This window comes from Triticum aestivum, chromosome 6A (genome assembly GCF_018294505.1).
Source record: "Triticum aestivum cultivar Chinese Spring chromosome 6A, IWGSC CS RefSeq v2.1, whole genome shotgun sequence".
NCBI classification, from domain to species: Eukaryota; Viridiplantae; Streptophyta; class Magnoliopsida; order Poales; family Poaceae; genus Triticum; species Triticum aestivum.
Window position 1 is genome coordinate 588360148 of NC_057809.1, and position 14299 is coordinate 588374446.

The 14299-nt window shown below is 45.9% G+C and overlaps 1 long non-coding RNA gene across 1 annotated transcript; it reads right to left on the reverse strand.

The window, feature by feature from the left end:
• Positions 1–3461: 3461 nt before the first annotated feature.
• Positions 3462–5357, reverse strand: LOC123131173 (uncharacterized). Its single transcript, XR_006464087.1, has 2 exons — positions 3982–5357; positions 3462–3878 (listed from the first exon to the last, which is right to left on the reverse strand). It is a non-coding gene; the product is annotated as an uncharacterized lncRNA (long non-coding RNA).
• Between the last annotated feature and the right edge of the window lie 8942 nt (positions 5358–14299).

Below are 14299 nucleotides of genomic sequence, written 5' to 3' on the forward strand. Positions count from 1 at the left end.
GTGACGATATGTTTGTGAAGCAGATTGCTCTTCGAGTTGAGCCGATCCCGAAAGAGGAGCCAGGCAAAGATCTTCACACGGTTAGGAACGCATGAAGACCATATGGAAACAACATGCATGTCCTCATCGTGGTTGCCCATGGATAGCTAGTAGGCAGCCTTAGTTGAGAAGCATATGCCGCCATTGAGGTAGCGCTCATCCGGTCCTAGTGATACCTGAAAGTCCTGCAGGAGAGACAACAAAGAGCACAACTCGGAAGCAACATTAGATGTTAAGCGATTCCGAAGGATTGATTCTAAACCGCGATTCATAACAACAGCCACACGAGCGAGAGGTGAAGTGGTATGCGAGTATAGGCATGGGAAAAGTGCGGCGAGGAAATTTTGGTGTAGCCAGCAATCTAACCAAAAGTAAGTAGTTGTACCTAAATTTGTTAGTACAAAATAAATGGCGTGCAAAGCTGGTAGCTGTTGGTTGATGGTACGGCAGAGAAAGGACCGACTGTTTTGTGGAGCGATGAATGCATTTGGGTGCTGTAGGGCGATCCATTCTAGCCGCGGTGTTTTTTCTGGGCGGAGGGCTTTGACAGCGAATTTCATAAGCAAACAATTGTTTTGTTGGTGAAGATTTTTCAACCCCAAACCACCCAGATGTTTTGGTTTACAAACATTTTTCCAGGCAACTAAGCATTGCGCACCAGTGCAAGTTTCCTCCGCGGCCCAGAAGAAGGCTCTACGGATGGAGTCTATTGTTTTTAGGATGCTTTTTGGGATGAGGAAGACAGACATGAAGTATACCAAGATGGAGTCGAGTACTGCCGAGATTAGGATTAGCGTGTATCCCTTGGATAGAATTTTGGCTTTCCAACCTGCTAAGAATTTTCGGCAACATTCGATAATAGGCAGGAAGGCGTTTGGGGGGAGTCTTGTGGGTGCTAAGGGTAGCCCTAGGTAGATCTGAGGAAAGGATGAGGTGGAGCATTGCAATGTGGAGGCAATGGAGTCTACCATTGCATTTTGGAGGTGCATATGTACAAACATTCTTTTTGTGAAATTAATGGTGAGACCGGTTGCCATAACAAAGTTGTGGAGGATGTTTTTCAGTTGTAGTGCAACATCATTTGATGCTTTTGCTATGATTAGGGTGTCGTTAGCGTATTGTAGGACAGTCGGAGGAAGGTGTGAGAACAACGGGTGCAGAGGTGCAGTAAGTCACAGTCCTCCAGGATCATTTGTTGCAGGAGATGGGCAACGATGATGAACAGATACAGAGATATGGGGTCGTCCTGTCGAAGGCCGTTCTTGCAATTTATCCAATTTCCCGGAATCCCGTTAAGCATGACAACAGTTCTTCCAGTTGATAGGAGATCATGAACCCATGCTGAGAATTTTGGCGGGAATCCGCGACATTGAAGAATAGAAGAGAGGGAGTCGAAGGCTTTGCTGAAGTCTAATTTGATGACCATGGTTGGGGCCTTATTAGTGCGGCAAGCCCCAACAAGGTCCGCGGCATATACGAAATTTTCAGCGATGCAACGGCCTGATATAAAACCAGTCTGGTTTCCGTGGACAAGCAGTGGGATTAGAGGTTTTAGTCTATTCGTGAGCACCTCTGCGACAGCTTTGATAGGACAATTTTGGAGGGAGATTGGTCGGTTGGCCCCCAGGTGTTTGGATGGTCCTGTTTGGGTAGTAGAATCAAATGGGCTTTATTTAAGCATTCTGTTTGGGCTTGGTGGTTTTGGAAGTCGGCCATGAAGGAGTAGATATGGTTTTTAACCAGGTTCCAGTATTTTCTGTAGAACTGGGGGCTGAAGCCATCAGGTCCAGCACTCGCTAAAGGGTTCATTTGGAAGAATGCCTCTTTTATTTCTTCATGGGTGAAGGGGGAGTCTAGGGTGGAGAGATGGGGTAAGGGATGAGGGTAGTATTGTTGTGGCTGAAATGTCCAGAAAGTGGTTGGAGTTCAGCCTCTATTATTTGTGAAATGGTCTTGTAGGATGGCTGCTTTTTGATGGTGAGAGTGGAATTCCGTCCCATCAGCTATGAGGGAAGTTATTTTATTTATTCGAAGTCGCTCGGAGGCTGCCGCGTGGAAGTATTGGGAGTTTTCCTCGCCGTTGATGGCAGCTCTAACTTTTCCTCTTTGTTTCTAGAAGGTCATTTTTTCAGAGATGGCCATGTGAAGAGTTTCTGTAAGAACAAGTCGTAGGGTTTTTTCCGCTTTGGAGAGGGCCCTAGCTTCTTCTTTTCGATCGATGATGTTGATAATTTGTTTAGTGTCCGTCTCGCGCTGGTGGGCAGACGAACGTCTGGAGGCCCATTTTTTAAGCGATTGCCTTGATGATTTTAGCACTTTTGATAAGGCTGCGGCAGAGTTTTCCCGATGATTCGGGCGGCGGTCGTTGGTCCAAATTTTTTGTATTATTTGATGGCAAGCCGTGCTATATATCCACGAGTTTTCGAATCTAAAGTGTCTCAGTTTTGGGATAGATGTCTGAATATGTATGATTAGAGGAACATGGTTAGACGTAAAGCGAGTGAGGGAAGATAGAGTGGAGTTGGGGAAGCAGGAGTTCCAAGCTAGGTTAAAAAACACTCGGTCTAGTCGTTATAGGGTGGGTACGGATCGGTTGTTGGACCAGGTGAAGCGTCTGTCCAAGAGAGGTAGTTCGAGCAGTGCTAATTCATTGACCGTACTGTTAAATGCGTCTGCTTCTCTTTGCCGGAAGTTTTGATTATTTTTTCATGAGAGAAGCGAACGAGGTTTAAATCGCCTATCGATGAAGTATAAAAAGATGGGCCGATAAATTATATTGCAACATGTTAAGTACTATTTGAGGTTGAAATTTTATTATATAGTTCATGGTTCCAACTTATTTATTTTCGAAGGGACCAGCCGATTGTGTCAAATATGTTAATCTTTCATCTTTCTTTATCCTTTTGTCTAACTGGTTAACAGGTTTATTTGCATTCAAGATGGTATGAGTAGTGCCATACTAGAACAACCAGAATCCACGTTCAGGGCACTAGTGAAAGGGGTTTATAACAGAGCAAATGGAGAGTGAAATAGGTGTGTATGTCGGCAATTATGGCTGCTATGAGATGATCTTATGTTAAGGGTCAGCCAAATTTATCTAGTATATGTTAGGGGTTTATTCATCTCTATGAATTGGGTTAACATGTTTATTTGACCCAAAATGCTCCGAGTAACAACAGTTGTAAATGACATTTCTCCGACTACGAGGCACCAGGGGTGATCGTCAATCTCAAGATTTGTTGGGCCCGTGTCTTGGATTTTCTCATATTTGTAAGCATCTGAATATGTACTATCTTAAAAAAGTTGTGTGTGTGTATGTGAGCATCTGCGATTATACTAAGTTGAAGAAAAATAATTGTTCTCTGGAAAGAGAAAATACCATGGTCAGTATGGGTGCAAATGTACCCAAGTTGCAAAAGAGGTTAAAAAGGGTCTAATATTTTTTAGAACAATCATTGTTAGTGAGAGCGGCAATATGGGTCATACTACCATATGGTCCTATATCTAAGACCATATATCAACCTGATCTGACATGTTGCCAGCGCATTCAATGTTTTAGCCGCGAGCTCCCGAAAACGATGTATTGTGCGTGGGTCGCACGACTACCCTAGTACACGAGTCTACTACTACATGACGTACGGAGGCGGCACCAAGTTGAGGCATGTGCGTACTGGCTGCAGTTGACGACATGGGCCGCTGGTACATATTTTTTTCTGGCTGGATGTAATCATGGTGGTTGTCTCTATGACTCCTTTCCGGCTTGTCTATCTGGACCTATGGCACTCCATCCAGCCCTTGTTCATCCTACTCGAAACTAGCGGAGCAACCGAGCAAGACATCTGCAAAAACAATGCAGGACATCAACGATCCATGATCCATGAGGAGCAAAACAACAGAAGTGGGGTGCAGAGCGGTGGACAACTGAAAGGATCAGGGGCTAACCTCACGTCGACAATGGCGACTCCGTGTGTGAATGAGAGGAGGAACGGATGGTGAATTCACTCACGTTGATGCATTTACGCGTGGCATGCATGCCTGCTCAGAGCATCTCCAGCCGTTGAGCCCTCCAGAAGTTTCGCCGTTTGGGGGGCTATCGGCGAAAAGTTTTGGCCTTGTGGGGCAAAATTTTCCACTCGTTGCGCCCCCACAAGCAGTGTTGGGCTCCCTCGGAGGCAACGGCATTTCGTCGAGCATCTTGACCGCGGCGGCGTCGACGACCTCCAGCCAGCGGAGGAGCGCGAGCGTCGACGGGGAAGGAGGCGATGAGAAGCTCGAGGAGACATCGAGCAGCCGGCAGCCGACGTCGAGCCGCCTGTCACGCCCAGGAGCAACTCAGGTCGGGGCTCCGCGCACACCCGGAGAGCCGGTGCCGGCATGGCATCGCGGCGCTTGCGGTGCACTAGAAGTACAGCGCCCCTAGACGGCCAACGGCACCGGGCTGCTCTGGTTCGCATCACTGGCACCGGCATGGCGCGCTCCCTGCTCCCGGTGATGCGCTCCTCTTCGTCGCCGGCGCCGCGGTGGGCATCCTGCTACTGCTCACACTGGCCTCGCCCTTCTCTCCGCCCGCCATGCTGCTGCTCCTCTTCACCGCCAACGCCGCGGTGAGCGCTATAGCCGCCGCGCCAGCCTCCTCCCGGGCTGCGCACCGGCCGCGTTCGCACCTCCGCAGCCGCCTCCTGGGCCGCGCACCGGCTCCTTACCGCGCGTCGTCGCGCCTCGCGCCTCTGCGCACCAAATCCCACGCGCCGTCGCGTCGCGCCGTCGCGCACCGGCTCCCGCGCGCCGTCGCACCGCCCCTCGCGGCCGGGTGCTCCTCCCCTCCGAGCTCCCGTGCTGTTCCTCTCCTTGTGGCGACCCGCCTCCACGCGCCTGCGACGCCCGCGCCGACTGCTCCGCTGCCCGCCCCCTTCCGCGGCACGATGTGGAGGACGGCGACGAGGTAGACGGGGGCGCCGGAGCCGACGCGCTGGGCGTAGAGGCGAGGCAGCGCCTGATGCGGCCGACGGGCTTGAGAGAGAGAGAGAGGGGATGGGCGTGTGTGGACGGGAGCACGTGGTGGGCCAAGGAAGGAAAGGGAAGAGAGAGGATAGAGACACTGGCAGATGGGCCAGCACCTGCAAAACGGCGAAAATAGCCCCCCAGGCGCCCCCAGCTCCCTGGGTTTGCATTGGGGTCGCCGGCTCTATTTTTAGCCAAATCCGGCGCTAGTCGGGCTCGTGGGGACGTGAGTGGTATTTTTTTTGTCCGCCGGCGGTGAAAAAGTGCTCTCGGGGGCCTTTCTGGGGGACGGGTGAAGATGCTCTCAGAGTGTGTAAATGCGATGGACAGAGGCTGTTGTGACCTTGCTCGGAGCTTCCAACGGGAATTTTTTTTCTAATGCATCTTGGGACATTTCAGTCAAAAAACAGTAGTATTAAAAAATAATTCACTAATTGCTGGTGAAGCAAAAGCAGAGCATACACGCTGTGTTACATCTCAGTCGACACCAGTACAACAAGCGAGTGTGGTGTCTAGTGACTGCACACAATAGTACTACTACTTCAGAACTAGCTCTAGGACACACACTTAAATCCTAACAGTACGACAGACCACCCAAATGACTCACTTAAAAGTAAACCAAACCCAGGATCAAGACACAGATTCCCAACGATACAGTCATACAAAAGAGATCACCAAGTTGAGTTCGCCAAGAACAGAAAGATCATGTGTAATTCGACATTGGATGTAGATCTTCCTTCCTTGTGGAGACGTGTGGGTCATTCCGGATGGTGCGGTGTCCATCCTCCCTCGAGTAGTCACAGCGGGATCGAACTGACGCAGGCGAAGGAGGTTCAAGCCGGTGGTGATCTCTAACAGCGTCAAGCACGGCAGGGTAGGTGTCCAGCCATTCTAAGAAGTGGCACTGCATAGACTGCGAAAAAATGGATAAAAAACCCCAAAATCTCAGCAACGTGGTGAGCCAAAAGAAATTGACAAACACGCAAATCAAGTCGACTCCATAGGATGCACGTGCACTTGTAGTATCTGTTTCCGGGCCTTTTCCCACTGGTGGAGTGGATATGTCACTCAACACTCCAAGGCCGCAAATTAGGGCAGGGGATGACAGCATGTGGACTGGAGGAGGCAGAAGCCGCCATGGATGCAGATGCGAGAACAACGCGAGGTAAAAGGGGATCCGGGGGTGTGGGGGAGGTGAGAATGGGAGATGGACCTGCAGGCGAGTGGATGGAGTAAATAAAAGGGGGCGGTGCATTAGGACGAAGACTCATCAGGACTCGGGACTGTCAAGCGGTCCACCTGTGTTGAGGTTCCGGTCCAGGAAAACAAGCCTGCAAGCAGACCGTATAAGACCAGCGCTGTTGATCGCATTAAATGGCAACGGACAAACACCGCGGTCACTGTTTGATATTTACGCCTCTGATCGCAATACAGGAAAGAATACACCCATGTGCATCAATCTCGAGGTTGACCAACGGCACATATAATAGTACTATATGGTAGTATGAGCCATATCGAATCTCCGATTGTTAGTGTATTATTCACGTGTAAAGTTTCACAACAAAATAACTTTTGTGGTATTTTTATGAATAAAATATCGATACTATACTAAGCTTACTATTCACACATTTTGTAGTTGCAATTTTGTCTTTTTGCAAATAATACCACGAAAAACTTTTTGTCACGAAACTTGACTTGTCTACCATTATATTTTAATTTATTTCGCTAAATCAGGTACATGTGCACCTAGGTTCCAAAAATCCACACATTTTAAACGCTAAATCGATTTCATTTTCACTTGATTTTGTTAAGATGAATCTGTTTATCGATTCCATTTCAGTGGGTAAAATCTTGTATTTTTTGTTTTGTGAATTGATCACATCATTGCAAATTATGATTGCATAAACAATTTAGTTTATATTGCATTAATCTTAATTCGACTGAATGTTTTCATCACATTTCTACTAAAATTGTATACCTTCTTAATTTTAGTTTTACCACATTACATATTTAATGTGAATAGTTTTACCACATTACCACATTATAATGTCGCTAGATTTTAATATAGTGTTATCACTTATGAACTCGTAATTGAGTCAGAGAAAATTTGGCTTATACTAAATGTCTATTTAGTTTTAATATTATTACATATCATGTTTGTGATTTGCAAACCTTAATGTCTCATACATAAGAAATGTTGTACCTACCTGAACTTCTCCCTACTCTGTCTAAAAAGCCTCGTCCAAGAAAATACTAAAAGAGAAAGCGGATTTCATTGTTAGTCATTAATTACACCGAGCTCGGTGGGATATAGGGCAAATGACTGTGATTATGTTTAGTATCGGTTTTGCCGTACTCGATGGGATTAGGGCGGATGCTTCTGATTACGTCTGGGATCGATTAGATCTAGGGCTATTGTGATTTCGGATCGATGGGATGATGTAGGGTTCATTTCTTTTGTGAATTGACTGCATCATTCCAAAACAATTCAGTTTCGATTGTATTAATCTCTGAATGATTTCATCACATTTGTACTAAAAATTTATACCTTCTTAATTTTAGTTTTACCATATTACATACTTAGTGAGAATATTTTTATTAACTTAACCTGCCACATAATAATGTCACTAAATTTTAGTAATATAGTGTTATTGGTTATGAACTCGTAATTAAGTCAGATAAAATTTGGGTTATATTAAATGTAAATTGTATTTGTAACAAAAGTTCTCCTTGAATTATATTTTGACAATTGCACAACATAACACACTCACGCGCGCGCACGCACGCACATACACATATTGTGTATATATAAATTGTGTCTGTGTGTTTTAATATTATTACATATCATGATTGAGTGTCTAGACCGTAATGTCGAATAAATATCTTAACAATTGGTTCTAGACTTGTAGTGTATGGTTCGAAAATCTTTGCTTTCGCTCAACTTTCTATATGAAGCAACGATCATAGTACACCGTTGATACAAGACGCGGTAAGGAAACCATCAAAGCATATCAAAAGAAATTAGAACAAGCAAAACCAAACAAAAAAGTGACATGAAGATATTGTCGGGCAATAGCACACGATAGCTTGAGCCCACCGCCATAGTCCGACCACCGGTGCCTTAGCTCCATGACAATGCCTCCAGGAGGATCATAGTGCAAAGCATTGCCACTCACGAGTCCGAGCAGGCATGGCACGGAGCCTTGTCCTTGAAGGGACACCCGCGACGGTGTCCTCAAGTGGAATGCGGCACTGGCACCAAAGCGCGGAGTTTTCACTCGGACCCTCACCCGACCACCTTGAGGCACCTATGTCATAGCCACGACGAAGACTAGTCCACCCGATCCAGATCTGGGCACTACCACTCCCGCGAGAAGAGCAAGGGCCAAGGTCACCCGCTGCTATAGCCCATGCCGCCAACATGACCAAGGGTCACAACCACCGCCATCATGATGGAGCCCACCAGAGAGCCCACCACCCGAGGCCGCCGCCCCGACGTCCAGTGTTAAACCTCTTACCGACTCCAAAACGCATAGACACCACCCATCAGGAAAGGAAGCATGCACCTCCCACTACAAGAAACCTGTTAATCCATGACGGAGTTTTGGTGACAATTTCAAAATCGTCATGAACGGCCTGGTACAGCACCGCAAGCCCGCCAAAAGCCCGCCGGAAGCCCTAAAAATTTCCCCGTATAAAGCCTAACCCTAAGACACACCCGTCCCTTATCTCTTTTCTCCGTCCGCCGCCACCACACATCGCATCTTCTCATCCCCGTCCTCCACCACCACGCATCTCCTCGTCCCCGTCCCCCGCCTCCACGCCTCCCATCTTCTCCACCCCGTTCTTCGCCTCCACCTCCCCGCCTCCAACCGATGAGGGCAACCAAGATCCATGGCGATGGCGGCTGAAGCGGCCCGATGGAAGCGGAAGCCAACCATAGCCGATGCGGCGAGCAGCTGCTGCTCGCAAGCAACGACCAGGGCCATGGATCTACTGCAGAGGCCTTCTACTCCGTCTCCCAGGCCGCGTAGCTGCCTCGCCGTCCGGAGATTCGGATCAGCCAGCGCGGGACGAGGAGTGGACGACGACGCCCCGCACAAGGTCCCTCCCTACCCGCCCCTGGTGTCCTTTCTCCTCCATTCATTCTTTCTCTGTCCCATTCCCAATTGAGTTTTTTTGCTTCGATTCAGATCAGCAGGAGCTCTCCGTCTCTCCAGTTCCATGGACGGTGACGACCGGCACCCCACCCTCGAGCTCGATAGTGAGATCGTCCGCCCCGACCACCATGATTCCCCACAGAACAAGGTCGACCCTCTCGCTCTGTTTTTCTTTCCTTTCCAAGTGATTATTGCTCTTCTCTAGCATAGTTCTCCAAGGGCTCTCACATTTTCTTGTACTGAACCATGATGCAAAAAACGTGGCTACTTTGTTTTCGCACATGCAAGTTACAGCCAACTAGCATTGCGAGCAGCAGCAATGTAGAATTTCTGAGATCTGCGAGTTAGTTAAAGCTGCTAGTTCAATAAGTAAACGCCTATGAGATGCTCCTGTTGGTTCCTTGCTACTCTATGCACGCAGCAAGGATGTTATTGCCAGTGGGGTAGGTGACGATGCTATCTGCTATTTTGCCGAGGAGAAGAGTACCATGGTATCTTATACTTCCACTAAACATTCAAATTCTGGCAACTCTTGATTTATCTCCATGGAATCTACTCCCTCCGTTCCGAATTACTTGTCTTGAATTTGTTTAGATACGGAGGTATCTAGCACTAAAATGAGTCTAGATACGTCCGTATCTAGACAAATTCAGGACAAGTAATTCGGAACGGAGGGAGTACTTAGCTGACCACTTTGTCCATCTAATATTTGTGGCAGATAGTGGGGCGCGATGTTCCACCATGGTTTGTTCATTTTTTTTTTGTAAATGCAGTGACCACCCTTAGAGAATTTTGGAAACATAAAGTAGTCCCCTCATTGTACAATAACACTGTATTTCACAGTATTCTTAAATTTAGGTTGTTAATACACTCCTCACATTTTTTCCATGACATGGATATGTTCAGAAGAGTAAAATGACCTCAGCAATGTAAAGTAGATTAAAATGGGCATAATACTCACGATTCATATACTTTGCATGACTAGTCCAATGTCTGCCAGCAAGTGTTGTGTTATGCAAATTTCTAGTAAATGATGCAATAAACAATTTCCTCATGTTTTATTGCTAAGCTTTTTGGTAAACTGTCAACATTGCCTTAGAATATTTTTTGTTAATCTGATGTGTTTCAAGTAACTAGAATCGGGGCAATGAAAGTGCTAGTGCTTTGAAGTTATGTTCTTCTACAGCTCTGCACATATATTTCTGCGAGTCATTTCATTGCTTAAAAATTTGAAGGAATGCTAAATTTATTACTTGATGGCTTATACCTGCACTTAGTGTTATATTTCTACATGCACGTTACTTCTAGATGCTTGGAGGCATGAAGTCATGCTCGAAATTCCATAGTGCCTTAACCATCAATGGCAACATAATTATCAAATAAAGTTCACAGATAAACTTACAAAACACATCAAGTCTTTGATGTTTTTGAGCTAGTCCCGTCGCCAGTTTTTTCACTCAAAATATGGGGCACGTACACAACTTGTTTCGAGTAGTAGTATTCTTCTTTTTCCTTTTCATGTCTTAGCTTAGAAAGACCACTCTAATGGTAGGTCAACAAAAAGTCTAGCATAAAATCTATATTGGCCATATTGATTAGTATTTTTCCTCAAAATCTGCCTTGCATACAGTATACTGACATGCAATAGCCACTCCCCACTTCCGGCAAGGTGCTGGATCTAGCCAGGCCGATGTGCCGAACAGTTCATCAATTAAGAGCTCTGCGCGGTCGCGCGGATGTGTTAGGGCTGAAGTTTTCCTTCACAGTTTGTATTCTTGTTGCTTGAAATCTCCATCAGGTGCACAGCAACGAAAAAACCTCAAAAAATAACAGAATTTTCTTTAGGAAGCAGGCTGCAAAACGTGGGAAAGTGTCCAGTTCAAGAGAAAATTCCTTATTTGACACTGTCTTAAAATCTAGCTCCTTATTTGACACTGGAAAAGTTTTTCTTTCTTATTTGACACTAGTCCTAAATTTTATTCCCTATATGACACTTCCGTCCATTTTAAGTCTAAATGACACCTGAAAAGACGAGTTTGCCCCTCATGCGGTATGTGTGTGTGTGTGCGCGTGTGTGTTGGTGCGTGTGTGGGTGCACGCGCACATGTGTGCTGCTGCTGCATGTGTGTATGTGCATGTGTGTTTGCTTCTGCGTGTGTACGTGCGTGTGTGTGTGCTGTTGCGTGCCTATGTGCTGCCTGCGTGTGTGCTGCTACTGTGTGTGTGCTGCGTGCGTGTGTTGCTGCGTGTGTGTGTGTGTGTGCATGTGTGTTGCTGCGTATGTGTGTGTGTGTGTGTGTGTGTGTGTGTGTGTGCACACGCGCGCGTGTGTGTTGTTGCGTGTGTGTTGGTGCATGTGTATGTGTTGCTGCGTGTGTGCTCCTGCCCTCGCACTGATGCTGTGTGTGTGCGCTATTGTCCCCACACACATACCACATGAGGGACAAAAGAGTCTTTTCAGGTGTTATTTAGGCTTAAAATGGATGGAAATGTCATATAAGTAATAAAATTTAGAACTTGTGTCAAATAGGGAAGAAAGACTTTTCCAGTGTCAAATAAGGAAGCAGATTTTAAGATAGTGTCAAATAAGGAATTTTCTCCCAGTTCAAAGCATTGATGCATGCTCTAGTGTCCGTTATCTATAATTTTTTATTTGTTTAACAATTCCATATCGTTCTCCTAAACGTACAGGTCTCTATTTTTACCAAACTAAACAATTGAAAATTGCGTATCTTTCTCTTGAACATACAGGTACATGCCTTCTTTTGCTGTCAAGTATCATTACACATGATAATTAATACAGATCTACATGAAACTTATACGTAGCAGATATTATGTTATTCAGTTTTTACATTTGTTACAATTCTCTTCTATTTATTTATATCTAACATATCGAATGGTCTTGTAAATATGCTAGGTATGATTGCATAGTGGGCTACTTGGTGGTGCCAATAACAATCAACATGACATATGCATAGTGTCCATCAGGAGGGCCGACGACAAGATGAATAATAACTTCAGTAGTTTAATTGTTCTCTTTGTGTGAGCTGGATTGTACTGTTTCCTAACTTTGTTGAGTGATATTTTGTCAACCTATATTGTAAAATTACCATTTCCTGAAGGATCTTGTAAACTTCTATATTGTAAATACCTGCGGATGATTGCATATTGATTCATATATGTATGTATGAAACTTTGAAAATACTTTGTCTTGGGCCATAGTTTGCATTATGATTTGTGGAACTCATTCTGCTTAAAAATGTACTTGGTGAAAATTGGGCCGAATGAAATAGGCTAATGGCAGAACTAAATTTATATTGCCCCTAAATCCATGACGATTTCTGTGACAGAAACAAGTGTCCACGTAGGTAGCCACGTCATCGCAGTTGGTCAATTAAAAATCCTATGTGGCGTTAGTCCATGACGGATTGTTCCGTCATGGTTTGGGCCTTGGGCGGGCCTGGGGCAAATCCATGACAGTGAAAATCCGTCATGGGCAGCATGATGTCAAATTATGACGCGATATACATGACGGACATCGACCCCGTCATGGGTGGGCACCCGTGACGGTTTTCTCCTGTTCCATGACGGACTGTTACCGTCACGTATTAACAAATTTCTTGTAGTGTCCCACCTAAAACCCTTGAGACCAACCACGATACGAAGACAGAAGGTGGTCAAAATCACTAACATGGTTTCCCGACAAAGAAGAACCAGACCACGAAGAGGGAGACCCTATCCCGGGTGGAAGGAAACACCCCGTCCCTACATCGACCCCTGAGGCACGCATCATCGACCAACTATCGACATGCACTATCGAAGGGGGTATCAACTAGCACCCTGGCAGATCTGGCCACTCCAGGCCTAGGCAGGGAGGGTACCCAAGCAGTCGGTAACTCTAGCCGCCCGGGCGGCGACAGTGCCGGTCATCACCGCCTCCGTTGCCACCTAATGCGGGCCACCCATCCAAGCACCATGAAGAAGTCAGCGCGCCTGTGGAAAGGGGGTCATATAGGCGCTCGAGCAATACTTGCAAGTGTTAGAAGCACAAGCGCAACATGGTGTCCGACAAACAAGTTCAGTTTGCGTCCCAACACTTTGTACTGGATGAGCGAATTCGACAAATGCTTGCACATGTACGATATTGGCTCAAACAAGGAGGTAGTGCACAAGGGTGAAGGTAGCATGATGGAGCTATCACGCCCGCCGTTTTGGTTGCTTCCCATACATCGTCCATGATCAAATCAACATGATTCTGTAGTTAGCTCGACCACGGCAAAATAATCTCCCCTGATATATTCACTCTTGTTACACATAATTGTTGAGTGCCACATTTTTATATTTGTTTCTTAGATACCGATCATATTTGGAAATCAAAATTCCGATAGAGGATGAATGCATGTCTTTTCCATGTTTGCAACCCCTCTACACGCCACTCCTACGACCAATGACAGGGAGCTGCGGCTAGTAGATAGGGTACGGAGGCGGTGCTTAACCGATGGCGACACATCATCATTGAGATGGTCTTTCCGTCTCTTATCTATCTCGGACTCGTCAGTTGGGATGGAGACCGGAGTTAATTGCACAAAACCACCACATTGAAGGCACCACGTCCATGGCTCTTGTACATCACCCATGAAAAGGTTAATTTGGGCGATTTTCGAGCATCCACCATGAAAAGATCATATCACATTGTTGCCTTTATTGCTAAGATTCAAAAGATAAGCTAAAGGTGAGAGAAATTAGTTTCTCACCCCCACCCCTCCCTCTCATGTTGTCAACTGTATAGTTTATTAAATTCCCTATTCGGTTACATATATCACAACCGTGTTTTGGGGCAACTAGATGATACCCCGCGCGTTGCTGCGGTAAAATTTTAAACATAATTGTAGAGGTTATATTCCACAAAATAATGTGGTTCAAATGTTCAATAATAGTAATAGCCCAAAAAGAAATAGTAGAATTAAAGAAAGTCAAGCATAAGTAAATGGAGGTGAACCAATCGACCATGAGAAACCCCGACAAAAGAAAATTCTAACATGTCCTGATTAGAAGAGTCGCGCGATAATTTCACGTATTTTTTTTGAATATTTACTGTA